Raw genomic sequence first — 11,193 nt, 5'->3', positions numbered from 1 at the left:
GTGAAGGTTATAATTTTGTGATTTATGACACCTACTATCTTTTCATAAACTCGGTGAATTGAGTAAATGAACTAAATTCGTGTATGGAATCAACATATGTGAAACACTTTGACTCTATTCATGTAATTACAACCTCAAATAGCATTAGTTAAATTCTACCAACAGACACTGATTGAAACTATCACAGATTTACAATGATTTACAATGTGTCATTTTCCCTCATGGAGGTTTTTAATTTGGAGAAGGACAGATGTTGAGATTCCAATGGAATGGGGCCAGTTCTCCATTAAATGGTTTCCACTTGAGTCTATGTTCATGGAGCAAAATTTGCAAGTGAAAGCTCTTCCAGGGTTGGACAAGCGGAATCAACATAAGTGGAAGGATGTGAAGGGTCAGATAACTGAGACTTTATATTATGATAACATATGGAGGAGTTTGTTCCATATTAAAGGATTTCTGTGTGATATTCCATTTTAAAGTATACACACATCAGAGGTACTCAGAAGTTGTTGAATTAATGAGCCAAGGTATATATTATAATCAAAACTTAACTTTTAATAATAATAAAAGGGAAGGGAGATAGTGCAAATAGTGGGACTATCAAATAACATAAATACCAGCTTTAGTATTTGTAACGCATTTTCTTCTCTCACTTGGTACATCTGCCATTCCCAGGACTTTCACCACTTCAGTTTGTATATTAAAGCCACATGGAAGAGACTAATTTCCAGCCACAGCTGTGGAACTGCCTGGTTAACCATTACAGCCTTCACACCAATACTGACCTATTTTCTACTTCACGAAGCTATCACCAGCACTTGTCAGGCTGATTCAAATCATTAGTTGAAATCTCTTTTACTCCTTTATATACCTTTGTTTTCAGTTCTAAACTGTCAGGTACCATCCTTGAAGGTGAAGAAGGAATAGCATGTCTTTATTTCCTTCTTCATGCCTTAGGTCCACCCAATCCCACCAAGCTCTATCTAACCACCTACCAGAACATCACTAACTTCCTTGCCTTAGATTTCCATAACACAATGTATTATGCATAATTTTGTGCCCATGTAAGTAAACAACTTCCCCCCATTTACTATATACGAGGCACTGTGACTTACATGTTAAATACCTTATACTTGTAAATCTTTACAGAAACCTAGGAGATACCTATTGTTATTTCCATTTGGTAAAGATGATAGTTTGCTAGTAAATAGCAAAGCCAAACTACATCTTTCATTCAGCAAACAGTTATTCAACATTTACTATGTACAAAACACTGCTTTGTGCTAAAGAAGACTGTGAATAACTAGGTGTTAGTCATCTATTTTTTAGATATTTTATTGTTTCACACATTGAAACGAAAGAGCCTTTACTAAGGGAATTTTGTCTTCTTTTTTATCCACTAAATATTCAGCATCTAGGACCATGCTTGGTTTCAGTAATGTTCATCAAAAATTTACTCACTGAACAGCCAACTGACCAACTGAATGAATGAATGAATAAACAAGCAAATGAATGAAATATGATCTCTTGGAGTGAAGATATATGGATCAGAGGCATAGAAAGATACATCATCTACAGAAGCATTTCCTTGTCCAGGAGCCCAATCTAAAAAAAAGAGCTACTGATTACTTTACAATCTCCTTTTCATTCTCATTATTGAATTTCATCACAGGTTTTGTTCTTTTTTTTTTTTTTAATAGTAGATCAAATTAAAATTCCTTCAAATTTTTCCAAAATGTTAGAGGTGGAGGACAAAATAAAATAATGAAAGGGTTTCACAACTCCATAACAGGTGGGAATTACTGCAGGATGATCTGTAAAAAACTTTTGCTTCATGTAAAGAGATCATACAGGAGCGGGTCTCTGGGGAAGATGGCAGGTGCAGATTGGCTAAAATCATGGCATTTTTGTTACTCATCTGTATCCATGTAATGTTACATTCTTCAAGATAATGACACATTGAGATGTCTTTGAATTGAGAAATAAAATGTCAAAAACAAAAGTTGCCATGAAACTCAGACTGAGACATTTTATGACGTGAAAATAGCCTTTGCAAAATCCCTAGATACTCATATCCTGAGAAGTCTTTATTTGCAAAGTTGACAGCCTATTGATGCTTTCCACCAGTACAAACCCATTCTCAAGATTGAACTCTTCCTGAAACATAAAAGCTGAACACATGTAGCTAAATATAAATTGTGCACAGCATCGGTTACGTGAAGGAAATGAGTAATATAAACTCTTAGGATCTTTCTACATAAAAAAACAAAACAATTATTAAGGAGGGATTAAGTATGAAGTCACAGAAGCTACTAGTAGGCAAACTAAAAAAGCAGAAAGTTACCAAGCTGAAATATTTATTCCTGAAATTTCAAAAATATTTACACAAAATGTTTTATATGAATGAATTTGTATAAATATTTCAATTACCATGGAGAAATATTTATGTTAACTTTATACATCATAGAGACAGTGATAATTAGCATGAAAAGCACTCTATAACGAGACGTGAACTCTAGCATTAGTGCTTTCCGTTAGTTGACCATTTTTCTGTGTAATGGGACTAAAAATGCCGAATCTCCCTGAGAGAAGGGAGCTATTCAAGAATTACTTCTGTGATTCTTCTTAGACAACGGGATCTATCAATTGCTATGGCATGGACACCTCTTGTTCTCTTAATATGTTCATTACTTTCTATTACATGTTTCAGTATCAACTCCTATCTCCTCTTAAAGGTTGTAATATCCTAGAAGTAAATTTATACCTCCTGTGTCTAGAACAAAGTAAGGATTTGATAAATACTTTTTGAGTGAATCAATGAGATGTATCAATCTCTGTTGGTCTTCGTGAGCCTAGGGTCAATTCTTCCATAACATAGATTATTCCATTGTTAACTTTTACATATTCTAAGCATGGGACAGATGATTGTCTGTCATACATATTTGTTTCCAGTCGGTAAAGCTCAAGTTAATGTGGAGTATGATATGATGACGATATGAATTCATTATAGGAGATGGGATGATCTCTTTTTTAAGTGGGCTCAGATTATAACCATAGTACAAGAACCTGAATATCCACAATTGTAAGCAGAGATGAAAAGCTTTCTCAAAGAGGAGAAAGTGAAAGTAGAGTGAACTTCATAGGCAGGCAAAAGAGTCAGTAATCTGGATAATACAATTTGGGGCAGACCCTTTCAAGACCTCAGAGACTTCTCTTTTAATATTTTATATTTTCACTTAGATTTCTTAAATTCCCTCACTTACAGCAATTATTTTCTTTATTTTAATATGCATAACCGGAGAGGTTGTTAGAATCACAGTTTACAATCTTTTTGGAACAGTCTTAAAATATTTGTAGCAGACCCTAAAGGACTTACTTTGTTTACCTTCTTTCCTCCAGAATCCATGGAATGAGTTTGAAGAAAGAGGTGGAAGCCTAATTTTCATCTTCTCCTTTAAAAAATGCACTCTAAGGAAGTAAATGAGAATAATGCATTTGAATACTCTCACATGAGACAGACAAAAATCTTTGGCCCAAATCTTCATCTTGCCTGAAGTCTGCAGGGGTTTAAATGAGCTCTTAAAAGGGATTATTAAGGGAATTAAAAAATTTATGCAGACCTAGTGCTCCTATTTTTCAATTATATGGAACATACCAGGAATTAGACTGTGTCCAGAATAGTAAAGCTGGGGGAGTAGAGGACTTGGAAGGGTACCAATAGTGGCTCTAGGGACTGTTGCGTTTTCCTAGAGCGCATGCCTGGTGTTGGATATGTGAGTATCAGCAGAGATCAACGCAAAGGAGTCCAGGTAACAGCCAGCGTGGGATGCCCACGGATGTGTATTCATAGAGGCTTGGAGTTGGGTTGGATGTAGAAGAGTAGCAGGAACTGAAGGTGGGTAGCAGCAGGGTCTCTAGACAAAACATGAAAGGCGAGGCTTTACAGAGTGAATCTACAACCATAAGGTGCCATGTTGCATTTCATTTCTCCAGATGAGGTGCCTGTTGGTGATAACGTAGGATTATTGGGTTTCTTTCCATGGAACTATACATTCCTAGAGGAAGAAGAGCTGTAATCCATGCTATTGGCTAATGACGTACGGAGTGCAAAGATGAAGAAGGGGGATGGACGCTTGAGGCATAAAGAATGTAAAATCTCAACAAGCAATTTTAGCTTTGATAATCAGGTTTCTACATATCAGCTGCTTTAAAATTTGAATAAATGGAGAGAGGGCTATCGTGTTTGAATCAATTGAAAGACACACACATACACACACAATCACACACACAAACACAAGCACATGCACCCAGCTCTTTAAGAACACAGAGAAAACAAATTTAGGAAACCTGCATTTCCAGCTAAAGAAGCAACTTCCTGAACCAGTCCCTTCATGACATCCATTTTCAGATTAATTCAAACAAAAATCATCTTCCTTCTAGCATCACGGTAACTCTCTCTTTGAAAATTCAGATTTCCTAAAGGAAGGAAGTTACCTCTACCTTCTTTCCCCTTTCTCTCCCTATTTCCACTTTCTGGTATCTCCTTTGACCTCTCAACCATACACAGCTCTTCTGCTTTTCCCTGGGGGGGATTTCCTTCCTCTCTGAAAGTGGCCAGAGTCCTCCTGACTCTCCTCTGTGCTTATCCTGTGCGGTCTTCTCTTCAGCCCCAGAACGGAAAGGATGAAGAACACACTGGCAAGTGTCATTCTTCTGCAATGATGAACAATTTTCCAACACTTCTGACTAAGACCACTTTACAGAACAATTATAACTCATAAGCCACTGGCCACTCACTACTCTGGGGGGTCAGCGCAGGAATAGGCTAGGAAAGGAATATAGATTCTCCACTGTACCTGGTCAACAAAACAGTTCCCAAAGGCTCGTTGATCCTCAAGGAAACTGTCACAAATATATCTGGAGACAACACATTTGTCAATGAAGATCTGAGATCGGAGTGGGTTACTATCAATAGAGATTTGGGTTTTTAAATTCTTTAGCATTGGGTTTTGGTTAATGACATAGCTATTAATGCCATATGAAATTTTATCCGAGGATTGTCCTTTTATGTTAAAAATATAAAAATATAACTTGTTATTAAGTTCCATCAAGAAGCTGATACTCAATGGTACAAAATTAATTATTTCATGACTCAGGGACAGTAAACAGCACCTCTGTGGCAATGACTTTATCCTCACAACTTCTCAATTAGAGTATTATGTGTGCTTTGGAAACATTCTTTCTTATACCTCAAATTGCCCCCAGACTCCCATTCCCAGTGCTCCCAATTTATTCTTTTTTCCCCCCCAAAATTTAGGAGTCTGTGTTACACATTAGCAAATCAGCAGTATTTTAAAATGATTTACAGAGAGCTTAAGAGAAAACTGCACTTTTCAAATTCTTTGGCTGGAAACTCCCTTGAGCTTTAATTTAAAGTACTCGCTTCCTGAAATCTCATTGACAGAAAACAACCAGTACTTTAGTTAGAAATGGTTTTTTTTTTTTTTTTGGAAGTGATTTTTTTTTTCAATAGGCCTGCATTCTGCTTCTAATCAATCAACTATTTGCATAGAAACAATAGCACAGAAACTTAATTCTAAGGACGCCTCTCCTGGCTGATAAGAAGTACCGATCTGCAACAATGGGTCCTCCAACAAGAAGGTCACGTGTTTCTTGAAACAGATAGTATCTGTTGCTTTGACATGCAACAGTGAGCGCAATGTAAATAATATCATTCCTGTGCAGTCGTACTTGAATTTGCCAGGAAAGATTATTGGGGTGAATTTAACATTATAAAAACATTTGTATTGTACAACGAATGGTAGACATTGGTAATTTTTGCTGGCCGTGAACTGGCAAAGCTGCTGAAACCTTTGTAAATATCATCTGGTACTTAAACAATGCACACATGGATTTTATTTATTATGCTTTTCAATAACCCTGAACTTAGGGATCAGTTGGTTGTAGTGCAAAAAGCAGTAGGAGACCACCCAGGATGAAGTAAAAAATAAATCTAAGAAATACATGGCATGTACACACGAATACATTGCTAATGTTGGTTATGCTTTTAAGTGTTGGCTCTCTACAGTATTAGGATTTAATGGCACCAGCACACTCTAAGGAAATAGCATTTGATTACTGTTTTTTAAAAAAGCCTTTCTGTTGGTAATCTGAGTTGTTCAATTTATAGGACATATTTAAATTGCCATATTCTCTTCATAGAATTGAAATACTATAAAATTACTGGAAACAAATGGTTGAGAAATTCAAGCAGTCACTCTCATACTGCTGCCAAACGTCAGGAAGCCTTCTCCTGGAATAGTCCTGGAAAATCTGTACCTTCATTATTTCGGGGAACTTAAAGGAAATGGGATGGCATTGTCTTCGAAGTATACTCTCTCATTGTACTGCATTGACTCTCTTAAAGGTGTTATTTAAAAACTAGATAAAACTATTTATACAGTTGATGTGTTCCATATTCTTTTTATCCAAGAATAAACAAAGGGAATTTGGAGGAAGTACCACTTTTTAAAAATCTAAATAATAGAAACATCTTCTTAAAAAATTTTTTGTTTATTTTAGAGAGAAAGAGAGAGAGAGCAAGGAGGAGGAAGTACAGAAGGAGAGAGAGAAGTCCAAGTAGATTTCCCCCTGAGCACAGAGCCTGACCCAAGACTTGGTCTCATGACCTTGAGATCTTGACCTGAGCTGAAACAACAGTTGGACGCTCATCCGACTGAGCCACCCAGATGCCCCATAACAGAAACATCTCCCAAGCGAAATTCTCCCACTTCGAATCCAGCCAGTATCATTGTGGGGTAAGTGTTACTTATAACAACTTCCAATTAATTTCTATTTCAGTCGTTCTCAAAATATACAATCGTTTGTCTTTATCAATGGATTAAGTAATTTTGATCTGATATTCCAGGACCCATACATCTTAGCATCTGTTCTCTACCCCTAATACCAACAGACCCTGGAGACAGGTAAGCCTTCTTAGGATTCAGACAGGAGAAAGCCTATGTGGGCCAGTGAAATCTTGAGAAATTAGCCATGAAATATAGTAAGAATGATCTAAATTTGTGCCCTAAAAGAAAATGAGATAAATCTACGGGAATGAGTTACTTAGAACACGGCTGTTCAGACATGAATGTGGGCACAAATCACTTGAAGGCTGAGCTAGAATGCCAGTTCTAATTCTGTAGGTCTGTGACAGGTCCCGAGTATCTGTATTTGTGATAAGCTCCCAGGTGTTGCTGTGTCAGTAGTCCACGCTTCCGCCACATGTTTCGAGCAGCATGGACCTAGCGCACGTTTGACCAAACCAGAGAGGAACCAACAGAGAGCGACAGCCCACAATGATGGGATCTCCGGAAGGATAAAAAGAGGAAGAAGACAGGAACACAAGCATTTGTTCCTTTAGGCTTTTCCTTCCTTTGAAGATCAAAGCACGTTCTTCCCTTGTCTATCCCAGCTTCTATTCTCTTTCTTCACACTCTCACAGCATTTGAGATTTTTCTGCTCCTATGTTCCTAAAATTTCTAATTTTTAAGCACTCTCTTCCAATCCCTTCATGTCATGTTCAATATGGTTTGTCATCACACGGCCAATAAATGAATGTTGTGGACAAGATGAGTTGTGTTGTAGTCAGAGCAAGATACTGGGGCACAGTGGGACTGAGGAGAAGCTGACTGAGTTCTCTGAAAGGTGCAATCGTGAATATAGATATTGCCCATTGAGTTTGACCTCAGTGCTCTTTTCAGTTATGGACAGCATAACTTTCTGACAATTCTTGTTCTTTTTTCCTTCTTCCAGTTTTTCTAATATATATAGTAACCTTTCCTGAGGACCCAGACCAAATGGTCTCTTAAAATTCCTATGAACGGAATAATTCTACTTCAAAGCCTGCATTATTGTTTCATCTCTTTATGCTGCTTTTTATCAATTTCCAAGATAGTTACGGGTGAAAGATGACAATACTTCAAACAAAAGGCAATTATTTAAAAAGAATTACCGAATAAATGAAGCCCATCAGCGTTTGCACTTTCGGACCTTTTATTCTTTCTTACCAGACCTTGAAGTCCCTCAGATTTTGCTGAGACCTTTGTATTAGCAAACATCTGGATCATGTCATAGTTTGGTCTAATTTTTGCCTAACAGTTTCTTTGTGGATTTGCCTCCCACAACACATATGGTTTATTTCTTGTGTTTATCCTTAGCTTGGCAGGGTTTTGAGGTGTCATGTCTCTTTTCATCTCTACTTTTTAAAGGGAGTGATTTTGCATAAATTATTATCTTTCTAGGTGTGAATTATGGTAGTGCTCCTTCTCACATGTTTTTTAGAGACTATGAATAAATGTCTGTTCTCACAGTTTCTTCCTGTAAGTTATATTTTATTGCAATCAATATAATTTCTTCTATACTATTTTTTACCTTTGATCCTATTTTTGAAAGTTTTTCATCAGCACTTGAATTCCTTCGACTGTATCTTAAGATCTTTTGTTATACATATCTTTTCATTATACACCACTGTATATTAAGATCTATACTTAATGTAATATACTTTATTTACTTGAGCCTATATGAAAAGAATTGTTTCCCAGAAGATTGTTTATGCAGTAACATATACAGAAATGGCTTCTTTTCAAGCTTGAAAATGCTAACTTTGGAAACCATATGTTCTACACGTACACACACACACACACACACACACACACACACCCCAGAGATTACTTGGTACAGAACAACTGACTAAATCACCTTTAGGATATATCCTTTGGGGTGATGATGGCAGAGAGTAGTTTTAAAATTAGAAATTAAAGGTTGACCTAGTTGGAAATTAAGAAAAATGTGTTGATATCTTAATTTAATGATGTTTTATGAGAGGATAAAATTCAAGCACAGTAAGTTCTCGATCTTTAATTGGGAGTCCCTTCAGCATTTCTTGTGAGAGTTTTTATGGGGAATAGTCAAGTAGAAAAGCATTCAAGTGAATGATAGAAGTGAGGGAAATTGCTGTTATTGCTACGATTATTACTTTAGAATGGAAAAAGGGAGGCATTATAGATATAAGAAACCAAGACAACAAGTGGAAGGATAAAAGTTTAGACCGGGTGGCAGTAGATAAAATCAAGAGCTTTTTTTTTAAACATTAAAGAACATCCTTTTTTTTTTCATCATTATCAAGACAGAAATGGATAAAAGTATGTATCATTATCAGTAGTGTTGTATATTGATGCTAATTACTACCCCACCTCTATGAATGAGTTTTCTATCATCTGTCCACAGATAAAAGGACTGAGGTAGTATCTGTTTTACAGATGGGAGGGCTGGAGCTCAGGGGAAAAACAAAACAAAACAAAGCAAAACCTCACCAAGTAAAGGAGTAGAACTGGCATTCAAACCAGGTTTGCTCACCTCTAAGGTCACTTGATTATTTTCCCTTATGAAAGAGGTGTTCCCTGCTTCTAAAGTCAACTCAGATCCCATTCATGCCTTCATCTTTTTTTTTTTAAGATTTTATTTACTTATTTGACATCACAAGTAGGCAGAGAGGCAGGCAGAGAGAGAGTGGGGGAAACAGGCTCCCTGCTGAGCAGAGAACCCCATGCGGGTCTTGATCCCAGGATCCTGGGATCATGACCTGAGCCGAAGGCAGAGTTTTAACCCACTGAGCCACTCAGGCACCCCATGCATTCATCTTTTAAGACTTAAATCATATTGGAGTGCCTGGGTGGCTCAGTGGGTTAAGCCTCTGCCTTTGGCTCAGGTCATGATCTCAGGGTCCTGGGATGGAGCCCTGCATTGGGCTCTCTGCCCGGCCAGGAGCCTGCTTCCCCCCTCTCTCTGTCTGCCTCTCTGCCTACTTGTCATCTCTCTCTATCAAATAAATAAATAAAATCTTTAAAAAAAAAAGACTTAAATCATATTTACAAAAACAACTTGTCCTTATTCCTTGAAACTGTGTTTTATTTTCCTCTTTCTGTCCAGAGCTGATCTCAGTTGTCCTTGAACTTTTATTTTTTAACGTGCTGTTAAACCTTTCCTGATCTCGGCTTGACGACTGAAGATGAATTGGAGGCACAGGGCAATTAACTGTGGAACCGAGGTGTTAGTGGGTGACTGGAGAGGACACTGAACTTTGCAAGAAGGACTGTTAACTGTAAGGAGAGAGAGATAGGCCAGATACTGTTGGAGGTGGAAGAAAATTTTGGAAATTATTATTTTAAAATTCACAGTAATTTAATAGTAACAGTAATTTTAAATTGTCATCTAGATATATGAGCCAAATAAAAACATAACTTATTTAAATATGCATATATTTAAGTTGAATACATTTATACATATTTTTAACTACTGTTGAAAAATGAGAATCTACATAGGATTTCTTCTGGCATTTGCAGACATAGGTATTGATAATTATTACATACCAAGAATTAGCAAGTTCATGAAAAGTAATATAAAGTTGATCCAGTTATATATTTTTATTAAAATGCCAATAATTTTTGAAGTTTACTTATGGAATATTATCCTTGATATGTTAAATTATTGTAAGGATATTTACATTGTTTTTCAAAAGTTGAGGTATATCTAATAAATATTTTTCATTTATAAAAGCAGACTTTATAAATGCATTAAATGCATATATGATTCCCAAATTATTTTTTTTTCCTATTTTGGTCACAGAGTCAAATATGTGAAGAAAGCTCATCTTGTATCAATTAAAATATTCTCCCTTTTTTGCTTCATTTCAAATATTTAAGTAAGATGCATGAAGAAACCCATATTTTTTCTTCGAAAATTTTTTTAAGAGAAAGTGAATGACAGACATCAATTCGTGTTTCATAACTGAACACTTGACCAACTTTTCACTGGTTCATTCATTTTCTGTACTAATAGCTTATGTTACCAAGCGCCTAAGTCAATAAATTGTTTCCTTGAATGTACCTTGCTTTTGGATGATCTAAACTAAAATAAAGCATACTGTAGGGGCAATCCATTAGAAGTTTAATAGATTATTTTCACTATATGATCTAATGTGGTGATAAAAAATTTCTGTTCTAATTGGATCAAATAACAAGATTGTAATAAGAGCTTTACATTTTGCTAAGTGTTAGATCTAAGTAAGCCACTCCTAATTTTTCTTTCCTACAAAGCTGGGATAATAAAATTGCCCTACTTCATATAAGGAGA

The sequence above is a fragment of the Meles meles genome, chromosome 10, assembly GCF_922984935.1.
Source record: "Meles meles chromosome 10, mMelMel3.1 paternal haplotype, whole genome shotgun sequence".
Lineage (NCBI taxonomy): Eukaryota > Metazoa > Chordata > Mammalia > Carnivora > Mustelidae > Meles > Meles meles.
Note: the sequence above shows the minus strand (reverse complement) of the source record.